Source organism: Ochlerotatus camptorhynchus, unplaced genomic scaffold, assembly GCF_037179485.1.
Source record: "Ochlerotatus camptorhynchus isolate MF236.1 unplaced genomic scaffold, CSIRO-AGI_Acam_v1.1 ptg000014l, whole genome shotgun sequence".
Lineage (NCBI taxonomy): Eukaryota > Metazoa > Arthropoda > Insecta > Diptera > Culicidae > Ochlerotatus > Ochlerotatus camptorhynchus.
Window position 1 is genome coordinate 4223483 of NW_027040506.1, and position 23188 is coordinate 4246670.

Consider the following 23188-nt stretch of genomic DNA (forward strand, 5'->3'; position numbering starts at 1 on the left):
CTGAAGCATCGTGTTTAAAGCTTCGATTTAAACAGGCCCGATGTTTTCTGAATCATCTTGCCCCTTAAATTCTGCACAGTAGGGCTAGCCGTTTTGATATGTGTGACGCATCTTTGATGTGAAACATATATCAAATAGACAAGAAAATTGATGTAGGTATATATATATCATTTTCCAGGATGCTTTCAAGAACTGGCTGTGTTGGTGTTAGATTAGATTAGAAGATCCGTTCCACATTAAATGACAATTTCGAGAAACTCAACCGTCTTAAAAAAATTAAACAAAACATTGTTTTAAAATAATCTTGTTCTTGTTCTACGATTTTTGAAAATTGATCAATGTTCATAATTTTAAGCAGTCCAAAAGTTTGCAGTTTTCAAGAACTTTTATTAAAATATAAACTTTAAAAGTCGGGCTAGGACATTTTAGGATATTTCAGATAGTTGACCTCGAATTCTCCTTAGATGCGGCTAAAGCAATGGTATTCCAACTACCGACATGCTACCTCCAAATACCATAGTGCACGGAAGGAACAGATGAATTGAAGGTTTGATTCTCAACTAAGGCTCCAACAGTTGAGAAATTCCTTAGTGTTCTAAATAAGCTTCTTAGTCGTGTGAACAGTTCCGAAAATGTAACAACCATTTATTAAAACAAAATATATAAATACAACACGGTATGCGGATGGTCAAGTAACCGTCGCCTTAGGCGAACTAATTTGCACTAAACTAAATACAATTATATCAAATTTCCTATCCTACAGTTTGTAGATCTAAATCAAGAGAATGAGTATGATCAGCTCAATCAATCAGTGGCTACAAATATTTCAATACTAATTTTACAATCAAATCAACCAATTGCAAAATCGGAAGATGTTAACCATTAGAAATCGTTAAATATGTGTCCTGAAATTTTTTTTTAAACACACTAGCAAGTACCCGGAATATTCCACATATTTCAAAGCTAGTCTCAGCTCGCACCTCTTACAACAGATAATGATAAATATCTCCACTAAACTAGTCGGAAAAAAGTTCTTGAGAAAATATATCAGTCCTACCTACATTTCAACACTGAATGGCGCCAACCAGTCCCTTCCACCCTCCTCCCTTCCGTCTTAATAGCTTGCGAAAAACTGCTGCGCTCAGCTACAAAATCATTTAATTAAAAGGCGTCAATGTTTGCTCCACTTCTCTCGCTTTGATCCTCTTCAAATAGGACTCCTCTCTAGCCGTTTCCATCTTGCACAACCCATTCGTTGCCATTGTTGATGGCGGTAGAGTCCTGTCTGCCTGCCTTCCTGCGCAGGGATGAAATTAATTAACTGCTGCGATAATAAGAAAGCGTCGTCGTCGTCGTTGTCGGCAATACGTAAGAAGGTGTATATCCAGCCGGAAAAGTACTCTCCCCTCATCTACGCGGTAGATTTATCCCGAAGAAGTGCAAAGCTCGAGGAAAAAGGTGGTCTCACATGTCACAAACAAACAATTGACCCCGATTGAGGTAGACAGCAAAAGTAGCTAGGCTAAAAGTGGAAACACTTCCTTCCATGGAGGTGGCCGAAAGGATGGCTTTCTCTCTCTCTTTTTCGCTCTATATATATATTAGTAGGAGAATGGAGCTTTTCCCGAGATACTGGCTTGATTTTTCCACCCATTTTCCCGTTGTTGGTTTTGTTCAGCCTGCCCGAGCCGAGCATTCGTTGTTATTTATTAATTAACTCACTAATTAAGCGAATATTTCCCTTTACCGCTCATGCTGAAAGCTTCCTAATTACACATGATTGATTATCCCGAGTGCCATTCGCATGTTTTCGACTCTAACCGCCGGGAAGTAAGTGTTGGATGCTGCGAAGGGTTGAAAAATGGTGAATGCCTAGAATTTGAATGCTTACAAAGTGGCAATTATGAGGAGAAAATCCACCAACTCGCATTGAATGAAACAAATAGGCCAAGGTGGGACTCTTCGCTGTTGGTTCACATACGTTTTCCTAACGATGTCACACTTGGAAAAAACGGAATCCCATTTCAGGGTTGTTAAAGTTCACAAAAAAAAAATGAAATCCGACCCCCAAGCTGTGTGATCCCTCAAAGGAACCACATAACTCTCTTAACAGCACCACACACACGTGATCCATTTGATCCCTTTCTTTCGTCATCGCCTGGAAAATGCGTCGGGAGCTAACATTATTAATGAAAGAAAACCTAGTTATTTACTTATGCTGCTCACATTTGCACTCAGCAGCCGTCCTGCTTTCCACATGTTCTCTTCCCCTGATCTAGCTGGAAATCTACTTTAACCTTAGCCTCCTACCCCTGCTTTCTCGCAAACCACATCACATACGTGAACTCAAGCAAAAAGTAGGACGAGGACGACGACGAGGAAACGTAAAAAATATGAAAGAATCCCTCACTCATGAAGCGATTTTCATTCCGGCTTACACACATCCATCAACTGTTAAAAGGCTCATTAATTCAACATTTACTTCATCCTGCCTTCATCCCTTACCAGCCGCAAACACAGGTAGGTGCAAGTGCTGAGTTCCCGCTAAGCTTCGTGTCAGCTACCGACGACCGACGTAAGATTCCATTTGCGGACACCCTTTCCGGGGAACATCAATTTGGTTCCCCGGAACCAGGAAAATCCCTTTTCTTCTTACATAATCGAGCAAGATATTGTGGGTGGAAACGTAGCGTCAATTATTCGAGTAGATCATTTCATATTAGTCACATAGAATCGCAACGGTGAAAAATCGTTTGACAGTGTGTTGTCAATAAGATCAAATCCTTCAAATTTCAGCAACTTATTTGATGTGATAAGTATTGGTTTTATAATAACATTAATCAGTAAGACGGCGTAGTGAAAAAGTAATAGGTTGATCCAAAAACGTAAAATAAAAAGAATTTGGAGATGCGGGGCATCGATCCCCGTACCTCTCACATGCTAAGCGAGCGCTCTACCATCTGAGCTACATCCCCTTGTTGATTTGGATTTGATACAACTCAAAAACATTTTCGTATTATCAACCCCAAGCAAGGTAAACCGCTTGCTCACGCACTAGGTTGGCTATTTCCAGAGATAAGTGAAAGGGGTGCACGTGAACTGGTTTTTAATCACCCAAGCGTGCGCACCACTCTGTTTCGCTACTGTTAGCGATAGCTGTCGGTTACAGTGCGATTGAACTTGATCGAATAAACAGTAGTCAGTCAGAGTCGACCAGTGTTGAATCTAATTGCTGCACTAGCCACTCGTCGAGAATGCATGTGTCTCCTCTGTTTGCAAATATAAAACCGAATGCGGCCAAGCAGGAAATCCTGGTAAAATAGCATTAATTATATATTTTAATTAATTTTCCTTCATTCTACCGCGAATCGCCATCATCGCCACCATCCACAGCCATGCCAACCAGAGGGATGAAGATCGTGCCCCGGGAAGGTATTTAAAAACTTTGTGCCACACGAGGCCACACCAGGCGAGCATGATGGCTGAACATGGCTTGGCAAACGAGCTCAACCGTCGCCATGCTCATCAAAAAGCGCCGCTTTCCGTGCCATATGCGGTGTGTGTGTGTGTGTTTGTTGGGGAGGAGGAAGAGGATGCCTTTTGAAGCGTTTTTATTTCCCTTTCGGAACTTGCAGATCTTCACCCTCGCATTCACTTTCACGCCTGGTTCTGGGGTGTTCTGAGTGTTCTTTTTTAAAGGTTGGTGTGTATGTGCTGTAGGTGGTAGCACAGCGTAAATTTCCGCTTCCAAATGAAAACGGTTTTCATAATGGCCACCTTTTTACCCAGTTGTGGCAGCTGAGCGGCAATTTGGTGCGAGGACTGCGAAACGTCCTAAAGGTTTCGCACAAGAAAATTAGGAGCCAAGGGTTTTCTGGAATTATGGGTTTTCTCGTGAGTGTGCTTGATGGGAGTATGTGGGAAACAGAAATTTTAAACGGGTTTTTATGCTTTACCGTGAGCAGTCATGTGTAAATGTGGTGAAGGCATAGGTGCCATAATTTTGCACTAGAATGCGAAGGTTTTCCGTTGTGGTCTTGTGAGAAAATGGACCTGCCGTTTCCAACATTTGTATTTTCATCCTGACGGATACAAGCTTGATGTAAATTTTGTATGACTTATTTTAAGTCCACAAAATCGTCAAACATATTTTTGAAACATACCAAGCAGCATTGATTGATTTGGTTCAAATTTTACTGTGGCTTCTAATCAAGGATTTCCGATAGCCTTGCAAGCAGTGATGAAAAGGTTCACGTGACCTCGTGATTGGTGAGCTATTCTTTTGGTGCATTTCGTGAGAAACCGCAAACATTACCAACGCTGCTAGCCAGTAATGGAGCCGCAAACTATGAATGACGTGGTAGCATCGCACAGTGCAATGCCACGATCTAAATTGAATACCGGCTATGTTCTTGACTATAAGGTCCTAGTATCTTCGTATTCAAATTCCCCGAATTATATGTAGAATCAATCATGGCTGCAGTAGTGTAGCGTGGTAGGGGTGAAGGGGTTCACCCCGGATATCATATTTTGAGGAGTAACACCAAAACGGCAAAAATACCTCTAAACTTCAATTTCGGTATGTTTAAATCACTAAGGTAATCCGTTTAAGTTAAGTCAATGTTAGTACAAGATTCAGTCACATGCTTAGTAAGAGTCAGTCATTGATGAAATGTGCATTTCTGTTCATGTCAGTAGCATTTTTCATCAATTTAAATCATATAGGGATACAGACACAAAATTGCTGTTTTGGAAATTTACTTTAATACCACATGAATATTAAGGTGGAGGGGACTATCCACATGGTTTTGTGGACGGCCTCTTACTCTAGAATTCCAGGGCTGTTACAACAGGCGTGGATTTCACGAATTTCGCGGATTTGACCTTTCAGTCGTGAAAATCACGGAAACATTGAATGACTGATATGCTATCACACAAATTGTGGAATTCGAATTATTTCTCTATTCAGCAAATTTCAGACCAAAAATTTTCTTTTTTTTTCTTTCAAAAACTTTTTTTTTTGTTTGCCCCAACCAGAGATATTACCATTTGAAAAATGCATATTGTTAGTACAAAAACGTCAATAACACTTGATTGGCAAAAGGTATTGACAAGCTTTCTGCAGCAAAAATTTGCGCCTTCTAAAAATCTAAAAGTCATTTGAAGACATCTTTGCTGAGAAATTTGAAATAAGAAAACTAGAGCAAAATAACTGTTTTTTTTAGCACCACTCTAATTCAATTCAAGAAAATAGCTCTAAATCGACCAATTTAAGAGATACAAAAAAGTTGTTTTCAACAAAGTTGCTTATAATTAGCTCAGCTATAACTTTGCCGAGAAAAGTATACCTTAATCTATTCAAACAAAAAAGTTAGATTATTGATTTTAATGATAATAAGAACCACCCTAGAATTCATTGTCATAAAAATGAGGTTCTAACTATAAGGAACAACTTTGTAGAAGAAAATTTTAGTCTAAAGTTTCAATTTCAGGCTCAAAACATATCATTCCACCTAAATCTGCATTCTGGACCACTGTGCAATGGCATTTGCAATTTAATCCCATCGACAATGTCGATGATGATCAGTTCGTCAAATGGTTGCAATAGTAGGGCTTTAACCGAAATGATACATTTGCTGCAATATTGTTGCCTTGGTAGTTGGATTCAGCTGAAGTCACTTCAGATGGTGGTGATAGCACCGACAAACCGACATGAATGACCAATAAGAATCGCATTCTCCTTTCGCATGCACACTGCGTCGACAAGTACAAGGTTCAAACAGTGCGCATAACAGTGAACAAACAGTAGGGTTAAATAACCAATTTCCGGCCTATTAAGCACAACCCGCACTTAATCTTTCTTAATCAAGCGCAGCTTAGCACCAAACGAAATGTTATTATTACTGATGGCTTCCAAATTTATTTACCTTTCCGTATGTACCTTTCGTAATGTATGTCCGTTTTGAAATTCTTCTCAGAAGTCCACTGAAATTATGCTTAGATCTCTTCATAATTTTTTCTCAGAACACCTTGGAACTCAAATTCCTTTAGAGTTTTAGAATTTTTTCCTGAAATGAACTAGAAGTTATACTCGGAATTCGCTTGAAATTTTGTTTAAAATCCCTTTGGAATTTCAATCAAAATTTGATTTTCTCGGTATTCTTTTCGAAATTATCAGGATGCACTAGAAATAATCCGTAGAATTTTCTTGGAATTCTCCCCAGAAATATTTTGGAACTGTCCTAAGAATTCGATATCTTTGAGATTCTTCTCGGAATATTTTAGAACTTTTTTTCTCAGAAGACTTTGGAACTGAACTTCCCCTAAAATTTCAAAAGAATTTCCTCTGTATTCTACAGAAATTCTCCCAGAATTAGCTTAAAACTATCCTCGGAATTCCTTTGAAATTTTCCTCAACATCCCTTTGGAATGTCATTCAAAATTTAAACCTCTCGATATTCTTTTCAAAATGATTTTGGAACTATCCGCAGGATTCACTAGAAATTATACGCAGAATTTTCATGAAATCATCCACAGAAATCTTTTCTTTTGGAACTGTCCTCAGGATTAAATACCCTTTACGTTCTTCTCGGAAATTAAGTTTAATTTGTCTGTCCATTCACCAAAACGTTGTAGTTTTTCTACCATAAATGTTCAATAAAGCCCCTCCATTCACCAGAAGTGTGCAATTTTTAGATCAGGAATTTTCAATTCAGGTTGTCCCTCCATGCAGCAGAATGTTAATGTGCAATTAAAATTGTATCTCCAATCTTCTGATTGGTACCGATTTCCTTTTTCCATTTTCCACCAGACATTTTCAAATAAAGCTTGTCCCCATTTTCATATTTTTCATCATCAATTTTCAGTAAAGCAGCTTCCCTCCAATCATCAGAATGGTGCAAATTTTACACCAGAAATTATTATTAAAAATTATTTCTCTATTCAGCAAATTTCAGACCAAAAATTTTCCGAAAAGCTTGCCCATCCATTTTCCACCAGATTTTTTTTAATTAAGCGTAAAGCTTGTGCATTCATTTATCAGACTAGTGCAAGTTTTCCACCAGAAATTTTCTGTTCATTTCATTTATCAAAGCGATGCAAATTTCACACCAGAAATTTTCAGTAGAGCATGCTCCTCCATTCACCAGAACGGTGCACCAAAAATTTTCAGTGAAGTTTGTTTCACCATGCACCTTTGTGGTGCAATTTTCAGGCTTTGCCTCTTCATGCAGAAGCTTGCATTCATCAGAACGATGCAAATTATGCACCAGAAAAATTAATAAACCTTGCTTTTACATTCACTACAGTGTTGCGAACTTTCCACCAGAAATTTTCAGTTAAATGTGCACCTCCACATTTTTAGCGCAATTCAATTTTACAAGCAGAGTTATTCATTTTGATTAGTCCCTCCATGCACCACCTTGATGATATTGTTACACCAGAAATATTCAATAAAAACCTTTTTCTTCGATTTACCACCACGAAGGTGAATTTTTTTTAACCTTAAATTTACTCTTTTATTTTAATCCTCCATGAACAACCTTGAAAAAAATAATTACACCAGAAATTTTTTGTAGTCACCTTTGTGGTACAATTTTCAGGCACCATCTCAAAGGAATTGACGCAATAATAGGGTTTCAATTTTACCTTCATATCAAGTTATCAATAAATCTAGATATTTTTATCATAACTTTGAAAATGTGGAAATAAAAAACTTATTTATAAAAGGTGGGGCAATTGCCCCACCTTGCCCCACTCTGTGCACGCCAGTGTTTGTGACCGAACTTCAGCATTTTGATTTGGGGTTACTTTGATAATGCTCGATGAATAAAGAAAAAATAAGTGAAACTCAAACAATTTCGTTCTTTAAATATGAAACTTTGAATGAGTATATAATCAGGAAACTTCATAAGCAATAAGAATTCAACATTGAATTTTTGATGGCTGTATCGGAAATACATTTCATAAGTGATGGTTTGAGTGCTTTTTCAAAAAGGCGAAAAACACGAAAATGGTTTCTTAATATTTTTGTAAAATATGTAACGCATACAATTTAAAAAACAATAAACCATATCAACGGAAATACTCTAAGCTACAAAATGGAAACAATGTTTCTTATTTGGAAATAGCACAGCGAGTAAATTTATTCTTTAAATTATACTATCAAAGTTACCCGCATTATCAAAGATAACCCGTTTTACGGTATTTAAATTGATATCTGGAAATACAGTAGGGTAGAGCACTACTTCGGCCTAATCGTCCATTTTAGGCCTATCGAGCAGAAAACATCAAATAAATCCATTGTTTCAGAGTTAATAAGTCAATTATGCATTTGATACGGTACTTTAGTTCAAAGTCTACCGAACGAAGTCAATGAGAACGCGTGATATGAATTTATACCCCAATTTATCTCAAAAACAGAAGAAGCGCTCCGAGCGAATTAAATGGCGTTTGAATGACGTTTCAATGCATTATGCCTAATTTAGAATCCGTAGTTCGAGTTTGGGAAATTCAAAGACACATTACTCAACAAACATTAAAAGCTGAATAAGAGCTTATTCGGGCAAAAATTTGCTTCTTCAGATAAAAAATAGCTTATTCAGCTCTTAATAAGCTCATCCATCTGCACGATGACGGAACGTGGAGGAGGTGAATGAACCACGAATTGCACCAGCTGCTGGGAGAACCATCCATCGTCCACATTGCAAAAATTGGGCGACTACGGTGGGCTGGGCACGTCGTAAGAATGCGGCACGAAGACCCAGTGAAAATGGTTCTAGAAAGCGACCCAACAGGAATAAGAAGAAGAGGCGCGCAGCGGGCAAGGTGGATCGACCAAGTAGAAGGTGACCTGCGGACCCTTCGCAGACTACGAGGCTGGAGAAGTGTGGCCATGGAACGAGTTGAGTGGAGACGACTTCTTCGGACAGCAGAGGACAGCAAGGCCTTAGTCTGATTGGTAGGGTAAGGTAAGGTAAGTTCGAGTTTGAGATCAAGAAGCAAAGTTAGATTTTTAACAATATCTCAACAATTTGATTCTCTTTATCAAATCTTACGGAACGTACGGAAAGGTAAATAAATTTAGAAATCATCTGCAGTGTAAATATTCCATTTTGTGAAAAAAAAATCCAATCTAAAAAGAGAGACAATTGTAATTAGCAACTTGTTACAAACAATAGAACCAACTCAATTCTGTAAATTATTATATTAAAATTAAATTGAAGTAACATTTTACCTGGTTGTTATGCAGGGTGTCTAATCATTTTGCTACAAAAAACTTTCTAAGTTTTTCAGATTTGCCCAGAAGTTTTCGGATTATTACCATGTTAACAAGAAAACTTTTATTCTAATTGCGTTAAAAATATGTGAATTTTGGTAAACACTTCTTTTAAGTAAACACAATCAGTTTTAAGAGATCAATTAATCAATCAAAACCATTAAAAGTATACTCAAATATCAGATCCCATCACATATTAAAGCTTAAAAGTTTAAAGTCCAAGACCTAGAATCTTTTCAAGGTGCCAAAATCTCAGAATACAAAAATTTCAATTTCAAATTCGCAATTAAACATATTTTTGCTTTTTTTGAACTTGAAAACATCTTAAGTTCCCCAATATTGAACCTTATTCTTCCTCCATGGCCGGAATAGAGTTTTTGATCTTATTTCCGTTCTACTAACACAACCCGCGCGAACGAGTTCAAACAAAAAATGTTATATTTCTGTCAAAGATGACTTCTAAATGTATTCACCTTTCCATAAGTACCGTTGGATTTGATAAAGAGTCACAAATTTTTAAGATATTGTTTAAAATCATATACTGCTTCTTGATTCTAAATTCGTTCTACGAGTTCCAATTCCGTCCTAACGCATTGAAACGCCATTTGATTTTCTTCGTCCTACGGATAAACGTTGAAAAACGGGATTCGCTTGGGGCGCTTCTTTTGTTTTGAGAACAATGAGCGTAAATATTCATACAATGCGCTTTAACAGGATTTATATTGTAGCTAATGAACTAACGCATCGAAAAAACCTATTATTGATTTGTGCACGGTGAAATCATTGATATTATTGATCTTTTCTGATCGATAGAACGGAACTAGGAAATTACGACGAATTAATGCTCTATCCTATGTAGTTTTAAATAAAACACACTGAACGTTATTTTTTTTAAATTCCAGTATCATATAATTTTCTAAGCATGAAAACTGACGGTTACATTTAATTTTGATGCCGTAGAAATATTTTTTTAGTAATAGCTGTGAAAATTCGCCTGTTTTCAAAAATCTCATCGCATTTTCCAGAGCTGTCGCCATACAACAGTTATTGTTGTAACATCTTTAGTTGAAGAGTGGGACCCTAAGTTTTCAGATAATGTGTTATTTTGGGCCACCCTGAGCATTATAAGCAATATCTCGTGATAAATTTATAAAGAATTTCAAAATTAAGGAGACAAACTTAATTGTTGTGAGAATTAATAAGAATATAAACATAATTGTTAAATTAATTCCAAGAATTTTTTTTCAGATACAATGTTTAAAAAATATGTGAAAAATTGGAATGGAATACCATAAAGAACACCAAGTCATAACTTTCATTATGACGGTCCATTGAGCCATGAGGGATTTTTCTTTGTTAAAGGGCTGTTTAGATTTTAAGCTGTAATTTTTGATTCTGCACGGTGTAGTTTCATTTTTATACTTTTTCTTAACACTTTTTTCATCATTTTCAACAAAAAGTTATGGCTCAAGCAAAATTATTTTTCTCATAAATGTCATGTTGAAAAATTATGATTTTTTTTTTTTCAATAAAAGACTGATTATATATCAACAAATCGTTCATACAGTGTTCATTCGGCTGTCGACAGAAGCAAGCCACTCGCGATGTGTGTCACGCGATCGTCAGTTTGCTCGGCAGCAACCATTTTGTGGTCCTCCTCATTGTTCTTCATCAGCAGTTCTTTCGGTCGATGTTTCGTCGACTTTCGAAAGCAACCGTTTGGTGATGAGTGTGTGAGTGTTGACCACGTTTTGCGTCCATTGCTACAAGGGAAACTCTCTGCCCCCCTTGGCGATACTGCCATACAATGAAACCACTGGAAGCGGCTTCCGTTCGGATGGAGGAGGCTTTTTGGATAGCGGAAGATAAAGTGTTTATTGTGATGTACCTTTTGACTACAGTTTAAGATGTTTTGTATAGTGAGCAAAATCTTGGGCTCTGTAAAGTTAATTCGTTGGAGCCTTGTCAAATAAATTGATGAACAAAAAAAGTTGTTCATACATCGCAAGAAGGGCACTTTTAAAGGAAAAAAAGTTAACCTATCGTGTTTACATTGAACTGGCCCAAAGTGGATAAATTACGTCCAGATCCTTTCCAAATTAGAATAAGATACAAAGATTTAGGCTAATTTAGCAAGTTAAGCTAAATTTATTATGATTTTTTTTTTTCAGTGCAGGTATGTAGAATTTCAAAATTTTGAGAGACGTTCAAATGATAGGCTAAATTTTTCTCCAAATAAAATAAGTTTGCAAAGTTGCTTAAGTAGACGATATATTTGCACCCACAAAGTTTCATTGGAATGCGAGAAGGTGCTGCCAGGCACTGACTGTTGGGCATCTCTTGCTCTCTCCAGAAAATAAAAATATATCCTGGACCAAGGAAAAATATCAAGTCCCTGAGGCTGGTCATGATTTTCATGATCAATTTTAGTTAATAATAATTAAAACAAAACATAGTGGAATTTTGAGGAGCTTACAGAATGTATTCCAGGGATAGCACCAAAGTATTTCAAAGAAAATTGAAAAATAGTTCTGGGAAGAACTCTAAAGGGCCACCCACATTAGATGCATTTGCGTTTCGTTGACATAAATTTGACAATTGATCAATAGATTTAGATGTCACTTTGCCACAATGCATCAGATCCAGACCTAATGTGGCTAGCCCTTAATACTGGTGTGCTTTAATCGGTATTATCCTTGTATTAAATCCCCGCTGCTACGATGTAAACATCGGTGCTTATCAGTATTAAAAGGTAATCCGGAATGGAGCTTACCGTCATAAGGGTGTTTTGACTATGTTTCCAAGCCAATTGTAGGATGGGTTCCGAGATAATTGTAAAATGAGCTTCAGGTAAATTTTAGGGAGCATTCAAAGTTGAATGGGGCTGGGGCTTCCCTTAGCTCAGTCGGTAAAGGCGCAGCTACAAAGCAAGACCATGCTGGAGGCGGCTGGGTTCGATTCCCGGTCCGGTCTAGGAATTTTTCGGGTTGGAAAATTTCTCGACTTCCCTGGGCATAGAAGTATGATTGGACTTGCCACACAATCATATCAATGCAAAAATGGTATAGGCATCGAAAGCTCTCAATTAATAACTGTGGAAGTGCATCTAGAACACTTAGTTGAGAGCACGCAATATGCTAATATGCGATATGCAATAAGCTTAAAATGCGAAGAAAAAGAAGAAGAAGAAGAAACTTTAATTGGTTGTTCTACAGAAGAATTCCATGATGATTGTAAAAAGTATTCCTGGGCCATTTCTAATTAATATTCCAAATAAGATCTGAAAATAATTTCTAAAGAGTGTTGATGCTAATTCCATGGAAATTCCAAGGGTATTGAATGCGTTGAGTAGCTCCAAAATAATTCTAGGTCATTAAACAAGGTATTGCTGAAAATATGTTCAGGTGAATTCAGATGAGAGTTTCAAGGGATTTCTGAGAAGAATATCAAATTTCGTTGGTGCAATTTAAAAAAAAAACCTTACACAATTTTTAAGGGCATTCAAAGGATAATTTCAAAAGCAGTTCAAGCAGAATTTTAATACATTTCTGAGGTGTTGAAAATTCTATGCGGAAAGCAAGGAAATTTTAAGAAAATATATGAAAGGAAGCTTCAGTGGGATGTTGGAAGAGTCATTTAAAAATCAAAGTAAATCGTAAGATAAACTCCATGGTTTTTTGTAAGATTGATTGATTGATTTATCTTTATTAGGTAGGCTTTCAGCCTGGGGCTGGTTCGCCTCCAATGCTTTTTTGTAAGAAGCGTTCTGTTACATAGAAAATTTCTGAGGAGTACCAGAGAGATTCTCCAATTTATCTAAGAAGAATTATAATAATAGAATAATTAGAATTCATTAGACCATTTCAAGAAAATCCTGTGAAGAGTTCTATGCATATTTTCATGGAAGTATGGGGCTGTTCATATACCAAGTGGGCAGTTTTTTAGTGGTTTATGAACACCCCTCGTCCTCCTGCTTGGACAATCAAACACATATTTTTTTATCTCCTCTCCCTAAAATGTACACATGGTATATGGAGAGCCCCTTAAAACAAAAACAAATGTTGATGTTGATGTCTTTGTCATGAATCATTTATCCTATTCGAGGTCTTTCGAAATAAGTCCAGGTGTGATCAATGGCACTCTATATAACTAGCAATAAACTTTACTTTTCGTGTGACTTGATGTATTTGATTGGTTTTTGCTGATTATAAATTTCCCCGTAGATGGATTAAATCAGCTTTTATTTAATTGGTTTTTTATGTGACAAAAAATTTACAAGAAACAATTTTTTAGAAAAAAATAACCCTATATAAGTAAATAGCTCTTATGTTGGCCCATCGCTAAAAATTAGCTATTTATCAATTTTATCTAGATGAAATCGTTCATCTAGACGGTACTAATGGATATTTGTGGTCGATATTTAAAATTTAGTCGATTGTTGAATTTATGTATGGACCCAAATTAGGGACAATCAGGCCATTTCCCCTAATCGTTGGATAACATAATTATTCAAGTTCACCAACTACGATTCAAACATAAGAAAAACAGAGCAACAACACATGTCTAGAAAACCCAATGAATGCTTAATTCCATTATGATTTTACCCTTTTTTTAGGTATTAGAGATGCTTGATATATCAAGAAAATTATATATCAGAAAGTTCTAACACAAATTTGAGGATAGAAATAGCTGATGAAATCGTGTTGCCAAACACAGAAAGGCACTGTACATCAATCCAAAAAATAATCTACTAACCCTTTTCCCTCAAACGTCGATCTGCCATCACTGGCGAACATGAGGCGCTCAAGCTCTAAGAATCAGGATTATATAACCCACATAGCACCCGCACAGCATCCGAAGCCCACTAGAGAACTAACATAGAAAAGACTATAATCACCTCTTTTTTTCGCCAGAGTACATGCTCCTCCACGAACCAATTTCCGGCAGTAGTGGGGCCAGACGATGACTCTCACGCTGGCAGTGATTTACTCTGCTCTCGGAAGAGTTGAGCTTCCTTTGGCAGCACCCGTTTCGGGTAGGTACACTCCGAAAGTCTTCCACCGTCACCATCGCTTCCACCTGATACTGGAATTTCAGTTTGAGTTTAAGTTTTCCATGCGTGCTTTCACTTGCTAGGTTGGTAGGTATACAAGTTCGCTTTGCTGCTGTTTGGTGTGTGGTTTTCCCGATTTGTCTTTTTTCTACTTTCTCTCTCCTGAGTTTTTATGTTTATTTCGAATAAAATAAGAAAGGTCTCACTCGGTTCCAATCGCTATACATATCGCGCTCTGTTGAAGTTTGTGTTTTAAGACGAGTTTTAACCTTTTTCTTGCCGAATGGTTTTGACATCCTAGCGTACTCTCTTCCAGGAGGGATGCGAGCCAAAGTTTTCCACCGGGGACTGTTTGTGTTTGCCAAACAAAAGTATTTTCCTTCTAGCACACCTATAATTAGAATTCGTTTTAGCTGAATAATTTCGCTCTTTGAGAGCTTTAAAACAAAAATAAATTTTAGAGAAAAGTTCATACACGCTTGATGAAACTGAAAGAACGCCAATTGAATCAATTATTCACTCTTCAGGATTATGTAATTGAAATTCCACTCAAATCCTATTCTCTCAAGTGTTCTCGCTCTCGCTATCTACTCATGGATTTAACATCGTTCCGGAGATTATGCTAATTTCCCCCCAGCATTCCGTCCTGATCCCTGCAACCGAAGGTAAACAAAACTGTCCTAACCTCAAAAATCGTTTACGCAGTTCCGCAGATGCTCTTCCCTGTACACCGTAACCACCACCAATCACCTACACGTGTCCACCACAAATGCACACGCAATGCGTAACCGTTGCACATCGTCACTTCGGTGCATCCACTAATCACTTCAGGATTAAAACAATGTCCACGGCATAAACCACCAGCCGCAACAGCAGTCAACACATCGGAACCACAGCATCCGCTCGGACAATGTCGGAGATTGAAATACACACCACAACTACCAACAACAACAGCAGCAGCAGCAACATCAAAAACTACGACGAAACATATCCGCCTTGCACGGATATGGACACAGGCCTCCCTTACACGACGACGTCACACGGACGACTTTCTGAGGATGGATTTTTTCCGGGGTTTTTATACCAGGGGGCCATACGCCCCGAGACTCCCTCACTGTGCGGATACGGTGCATCTTGCTCGAAGGGAAGCCACCGGGGAAATGTGGCACCACTTACCGCTGCCATCGCCTTCATCGCACCCGTCGGTTCCGACTCTGGCAACGAGCGCGAGCGCATAAGCACTTGGAGGCTTGGCGGGGTTTTTCATTTAAGGGCATCATCGGGACACAACCACTGGAGGAGTATCTCTTCCCCTTGAACAACGAAGGGAGCATCGGATCGGATTTTCTTCCCCATGATGCTGGCGAAGCGACACGAGGAGCATTCTGACAGATGAGAGTATTAGGAGAGCCTTACCTCTCGGGATGCTGCGGTATCGTAGGGGAAAATTGTTTTTCTCTTTGGCTTCGGAAAATGAGAGGCACGTGGAAAAATAAACCGGGATGATGCATCCAAATGGGAAATGAAAATGTAGGGACCTTCAAGTATCTTCCACGATGCATTATTCTGGTTTCTTAAATAAAAAAAATGCAATTTGAACGTATGGCTAATCCCACGATGGATTGTTAATACCACCCTTCCACAGTTTTAATTATTTTTCAAATTGTACATGTATATTGCACTGACAACATGCCTTTCGACAAGGTTTCGGTACGTTCACGTACTTTGCCACGTTGGGGGATCTCCTCAAGGAAGTTTACGACCAGGAACACCACGTTGAAATCATTTCATTGGATATCTCCAAGGCCTTCAACCGGACGTGAACGCCAGCCGTCCTGAAAAAAACTTACAAACTGGGGCTTGAAGGGGCATATGATGTATTTCATACGAAACTTCTTGACCGACCGTATTAGTGGGGAACACGCGGTCGAAAAGTTTCAGCAAGGAGACCGTTATCGCAGTCACGTTGTATCTGGTGGCAATGAACTGAGTATTTGACCGGCTATCTGGACGCATTTACATATTTGCTTACGCTAACGATGTGCTGATTGTGGCCAACGGTCCCAGACAGATCCGAACCCTACGGCAAGTACAAGTGGCAGTCTCTGCCGTCGTCAAATGGACCGACTCGATGGGTTTCCAGCTGTCCGCCAGGAAGAGCATCCGATGCCACGTTTGTCTGTCTCATCACCAAGTCAATAGCACCCCAGTTACAATCCAAGACCAAACCATTCCGACCAGGAAAACATTCGCGTCCTCGGCGTACTAATCGACCAAACGCTCTTCTTCGACCAGAATTTCCAACAGGTCAAAAAGGACTGCCGCAGTAGACTCAACCAGTCTTGTAAGCGGTCACTGTAGTCGACACATTTTCTGTGATAATTGACTGCCTTTGCTTCCGACATTCGCAAAACAATATATCAAATAACAGCACCAAACTTAAATGTCATAAGACAGGCTCTGTCATACGACATTTTTGCCGAAGACCGTCACGAATGTATGTATTTTAGTTTCTTCTCATAATAAGAGCTGCTGATATTGTGCTTGTGTGAATTCTGAAAAAAGCAAGCAATGATGTCCTAGTAATAGCATTTCTGGTCAAAAATGGTTTGATTTACACCAAATTGAGGAATTAGAACAAAATCCCACTTGTCGTATGATAATTATTTGATCATTTTATTTTTGCTCGAATGTTGTTCTACCGTTTGTCCCATGTCCTTTACTTAGTGCATGTCGTATTACTCCATCACTATTGAAAAATGATGAAGTATTCGATTTTTTACAGTTGTCATTCTGAGAATTCTCGGATGCAAAGCATTTGCATGTGTGCCAGGTTAACTCCAGAAGCAACTGGACTGTAAAAGTCGCGAGGCGGTGGTGATGGTAGGCTATGCTCCCAATGAATACCGCCTTTGAGATAGATCGTCAAGGAAAACCCTCGTAGTCCGTGACATCAAATTTGACGATAATTCATCACCATACGCAATTAAAGTCAAGAATCCGGACGTCCAACATGACCAGCAAACTGACTTGTAGGACGCGATGTATGTTTCAAGTAATGGCGAAAATGAGTTTGAACTGGAAGAACAACAAGACTACCAGTAAGGAGAATTCGAAGACGCGATGCCTGTTCCACGTGATGACGAAGAAGACGTTGAACTGGAAGAACCACCCGAGGAACAACTTGAGAATCCTGAGGCGCTCCCTTCACCTTCAAGAAGTGACGAATATTCAGAGTCAAACACTAAATAGGCGCGGTGAGCGGGAGCGCAGACTCTCAGATGTTTATCGACTGGCTTCAGAGCAACGTCTGCCGGAAAATTTCAACGTTCCCAGATTCGCCGGAATCCTGCGGTGAAAGCAGGGCGTGAAATGACCAAAAATTGTGACTGGATTCAGTTGATGAAGAACTAAAATCCCTGGACGCCAACAAGCCGAAGTGAATCTTCCATATAAATGAAGAAAACCCTGTACGCCATAAATCAAGCTTGGTCGTCAAAGATTTCTAGCAGAAATCCGGTGTAGACTACAACGAAACTTATGCACCTGTTGTAAAGCTAACGGCAATCCGTATTGTGCTGGCTGTCGGTGTTCAAAAAGGGTTCCATTTCCACCAAATGGATGTGAAGACGGCGTTTCTTCACGGTTTGCTTTAAGAGCAAATATTCATGGTGGTTCTGGACGGCGTCAAGGCAAGAGCAGGCACGGTGTGCCAATTGAAGAAAAGTCTATATGGTCTGAAGCAATCCCCTCGCTGCTGGAACGAGAAGTTTAATGAAGCGCTGCTGAAGTTAGGTTTTATTCGTTCCAAGCATGAATATTACATATAACTCCGGATGCTATTTTCATCGTACTATATGTGGATGATTTTCTCATAGCGGGAATAAAGCTGTCAACAATCATCATATTGAAAAACGAACTGTCCCGAATCCACCATGACCGACTGTGCAGAGCTAAGCCATTTCCATGGTATGAAGATGCAAGATAACCGACAAGACGGAAAAATGATGCCTTCTCAAGAAGCTAGTCTAGAGAAGATCTTCCAGAAGTTTGGAATGTTGGGATGCAACCCTTTAAGGACCCCAATGGAGAAAGGATTGCAGCTTGATCGTCAAGTTTCCGAAGCTTTTGAAGTACCGAGTCGTGAACTACTGGTGTAGGATCTAAGCAACCATTGGTTTTGTAACAACCTTAAAGCATGAGAATAAATATTCATTATCAGTTGTACCTCGGACCGAACCAGACGTTTCTACATTTTGGCGACAAGCGATTTTACTCGGACCCCCGTGAGATGGCTTGGCCTATGGTGAGTACTTGTGATAAAGCAGATTTTCGAGAGAGTTTGCAGTGGAAAATTCTAATGTACCAAATCTGAAATCATTTCCGTAGATAGAAAATTCTCAGGGATGATTTTACCTGAGAAAATTGAATTTCAATTTCTCCCGTAAACCCGGAATTTAACATCCTAAGTAATAGAGGCAGTTCAGGGTATTTTTTTTTTCGGAATGAAAATCCTTATCGCTTAGGGATGATTCTCACTAAAACAATTTTGTTGATGACGTGAGACCCGGTGATTCTGGAAAATTCTAAACAAAATACGCGGAACCCATAGCAACGGGATGAAGTACGCAGTGAAATATGTAAAAAGTATCATTATGTGGAACCCAATGTTTCATGGGATGCAGTACGCAGAAATTCCTAATGTGAAAGAAAGCGGAACCTTTCGTTTGGAATGAAGTACGCAGGAAAATATGAGATATTTTAAGCGGAATCCGACGTTTAAGGATGTAGTACGCAGTAAATCTGAACTTAGAGAATGTTAAATGTGGAACCCAACATTTGGGATGAAGTACGCAGAGTGATACTGTGTATATGTATTTCAGTGCGGAACCTGAGTTTTGTGTAGTACGCAGATCCAGGCATGGAAAATCATTTGCATTCATTTCACACATTCATTTACATTCATTTGAATCTAACTTTTTGCATCAACAGCATTCCGCAAAATGATGTATAAAGCTTTTGTAGATTTTGTTATTAGCTACAAGTTATGTTCATAATTCAAATCTGTATCTCTTATGCATCACGAACTAGAGCGGGCAGAACTTGTTACTGTTTTTCAGTGAATGTAAAATACATTCACTGAAAAACAGTAGTGGCTTCTGTTCGCTCTGCTTCGTCATGCATATGAGATACGGATTTAACTTGTTAACAAAAGTTGTAGCTTATAACAAAACCTACAAAAGTTCCATACATCATTTTGCGGAATGCTGTTAAAGAAAAAAGTTAGAGGCAAATGAATGTAAATGAATGCACGAAATGAATGCAAATGATTTTCCATGCTTGCGCAGATCACATGAATTTTGATAAAAATACGTCACAGATGTAGTGTAGCTCGTAAAGTACCTTAAAATGCGTGTTTTCTAGGTAAACCAGTTGATCCCTCCGTTTGCCGAAGATGCCGACGGACCAGTGTCTGCCCGCTGGGAGAAGTGGCGTGAACATTTTGAAGCATACCTAGCATGGAAGGACGTTGACAATCAGGAAGAAAAATTCAAATCCCTGATGATGTTCGGTGGACCAGACATCCAGAAAGTGGTCAAGCAAGTTCATGTTGACGAATCACACGCTATGGAGAACCGGTACCACATTGCCATGTCAATGCTGGACGATTATTTTGCACCGAGACTCTCGAAAACGTTCGAACGTCAGAAGTTCCGCGAGATGAAACCAGCTGTAGGTGAAAAGTTTGACACTTTTGTCATCAGACTGAAAAAGCAGACAGTCTACTGTGATTTTGGAGATCAGCTGGAAAGCATGGTAGCTGACCAAATTATTACAACTACAACGGATGTGAGTCTGAAGAGGAAGTGCCTGGAAAAAGACTTTAACTTCAAGGAGATCGTAGCGATCGGTCGAACCCACGAGTCTGTTCAAATACAGATGAGCGATTTGGACAATCGGAACGGAAACTTACAAAAAGTCAGCGCTGTCGAAACGGAGGCCAATGAAGAGTCAATTTTGAAGGTACGCTCCAAACTCGGAGGACCAAGGCGGTTCAGATGTTTCCGATGCAATGGCAGACATGATTCGAAAGATCCATCGTGTCCAGCCAAATCACTCGAATGTAGAAGTTGTGGTCAAGTGGGACACTTTTCCCGCTGCTGTTTTCTAAAAAGGAAGAAGACCAACGGACAACCGTCCCAGTACAATCGTTTCGGAGCTTCCCGTAAACAAAAGCGATTCGTACGAGAAGTATCTGTAGATGGAACCGAGCGCAACTCAGATGTAGTTGATCTTTTCCATCTAGGAGCAGGAAAGAAGCTGGTTCCAGTATCTGTTGGAGGAGTTTGTTTGAAGTTCGTGATTGACACAGGAGCAGACGAAGACGTTTTAAGCGAAGCGGATTGGGCTACGTTGAAACGCGTTGGGTTTGAAGCATACTCTATCAGGAGAGGAAGCAGCAAAGTATTCAATGCTTATGGGATAAATACACCGTTGAAAGTGCTTGGTGAAGTCGACGCAGAAGCTATGATCGACGGTCGGAGTACCGACACTACGTTCTACGTGATCCAGAATGGGAAATGCTCGCTTCTCTCAGGTGACACAGCAGTCAAACTTGGATTGGTGAAATTTTTGCAAGCAGTGAATGATGAATCGTTCCCACATATGGATGGTAAGCAATAATTTATACAGGTAAATTTAAATAAATCTATTCTAAACTTCACATGTGTACAGGTATTGTTGCTAATATCAAAATCGATAAAACTGTAACTCCAGTCCGCCAAAGCCTTCGTCGCATACCATTTCCTCTTGAAGAATTGACCTTGAAAAAACTTCGGGAGCTAGAGAAGCAGGACATCATTGAACGTGTCAATGAAGCTTCTGAATGGGTCTCTCCAATGTTAGTAAAGCGTAAAAGCTTCGATGAGGTCAGACTTATTGTAGATATCCGGGAGGCTAACAAAGCAATAGTTAGAGAAGTCCATCCCCTTCCAACACTCGAGCAAATAACGAAGAAAATCGGAGGAAATCAAATTTTCACTAAACTTGACATTCGACAAGCTTTCCATCAAGTTCTTCTTCGAGAAGATTGTCGATACATCACCACCTTCATTCCCCCCCTTGGTTTATTCCGTTATAAAAGGCTCATGTTTGGACTTTCTGCTGCTCCTGAGTTGTTTCAAAAAGTTATGGAGACGATTTTTGCTGATCTTCCATGGCTTATTATTTTCATTGGTGACATTCTGATCCCCGCTAGAAACGAATCTGAGCTTCGTGAAAGAACTTTGATGGTGTATAACAGATTGAAGCAGTACAAGATACAACTGAATGCTGACAAAGTTATCACAGGCGCTAGGGAAATAGACTTATTGGGTTATCACATTTCTACACAAGGAATTTCAATTTCTCAAGAAAAAACTGGAAGCTATCGAAAAATTACAAGTCCCCAAGTCCGCAGAAGCAGTTCGAAGTCTGCTTGGTTTGGTTAATTTCGTTCATCGACATGTTCCAAATATGGCAACCATTACACACCCCCTAAATCAGCTCACAAGGAAAGGCATAAACTTAGAATGGAAACCAGTACACCAACAAGCATTCGAGCAAATTAAGATGATTCTACTTAACAAAAATACCCTTGGATTTTATAATGTTGACGATGAAACTTATGTTATTGCTGATAGGAGTCCTGTTGGCCTTGGTGCTGTTTTGGTACAGAAAGGGAAAGATAATCGCAATCGTGTGATCTGTTATGCGTCTAAAACTCTCACTCCGACAGAACAGAAGTATGCGCAGACTGAGCGAGAAGCTTTAGCATTAGTATGGGCTTGTGAAAAGTTTCACTATTATCTTTACGGGAAGTTTTTCCATCTGGTTACGGACCATAAGCCGTTAGTCGTGATTTTTGGAGATTGTCTGAAGCCGTCACCAAGAATTGAACGATGGAAGTTGCGCCTGATGTCCTACGATTTCAAAGTAATGTACCGTCCAGGAAAGAATAACATCGCTGACCCGCTGTCACGACTCTGCCAATCTGTACCAGATAATGGACCTAGCTTTGATGAAGAATCAGAAAAAATCGTACGAATGATAGCTAGTGATGCTTGCCCGTTGGCAATAACCCTTCAGGAAATTGTAACTGCCACAAACTCAGATGAAGAACTGCGAGAACTGATTAAATGGTTACCGTACCCTTCTCGACGTTGGCCTAGAACATTAATGCGTTATGCAAAGATGTCGGGATGCTTCACGAGTGATGGACATTTATTGATGAAAGATCAAAGAATTGTAATTCCTCGAATCCTACAAACCCAAATTTTGAAGCTTGCACACGAACCTCACCTTGGAATTGCAGCAATGAAACGTCGACTACGATCTAAAGTATGGTGGACTAGGATGGACTCTATGGTAGAGAAATTCGTCCAATCTTGCACAGGATTTACGCTTGTATCAGAACCTGATACACTTCCTATAACAAGAACCGAGATGCCTAACGGACCGTGGAAGAAAATAGCGGTGGATTTCATGGAAATTCCTGGCGGTTACCATTTGCTTGTAGCGACAGACTACTACTCCCGGTACGTTGCTATACTTACTTCAATGACAGCAAAAGTAACAGTCACTAAAATGAGGGAAATTTTTGCAAGGTTCGGCTATCCTATTGAAGTTGTTTGCGATAATGGTCAGCCATTTTGTTCAGCAGAATTCTTGAATTTTTGTCAGACAAATGCAATCTCAATCAAGCATACAGTTCCTTACGCAGCTTTTCAAAATGGATTGGTCGAGAGGCAAAACAGAACTTTATTGAAGACCTTGAAAATAAGCTGTACTATGGGACGTAATTGGCGGTATGATCTACA

The 23188-nt window shown here is 39.2% G+C and overlaps 1 non-coding gene and 1 pseudogene across 1 annotated transcript; one reads left to right on the forward strand and one right to left on the reverse strand.

Annotated features, from left to right (window-relative positions):
* Nucleotides 1-2902: 2902 nt before the first annotated feature.
* TRNAA-AGC (transfer RNA alanine (anticodon AGC)) lies at nt 2903-2975 on the reverse strand. The gene has a single exon. It is a non-coding gene; the product is annotated as a tRNA-Ala (tRNA).
* A 15649-nt stretch (nt 2976-18624) lies between these two features.
* Nucleotides 18625-21221, forward strand: LOC135701059 (uncharacterized; annotated as a pseudogene).
* Nucleotides 21222-23188: the final 1967 nt, after the last annotated feature.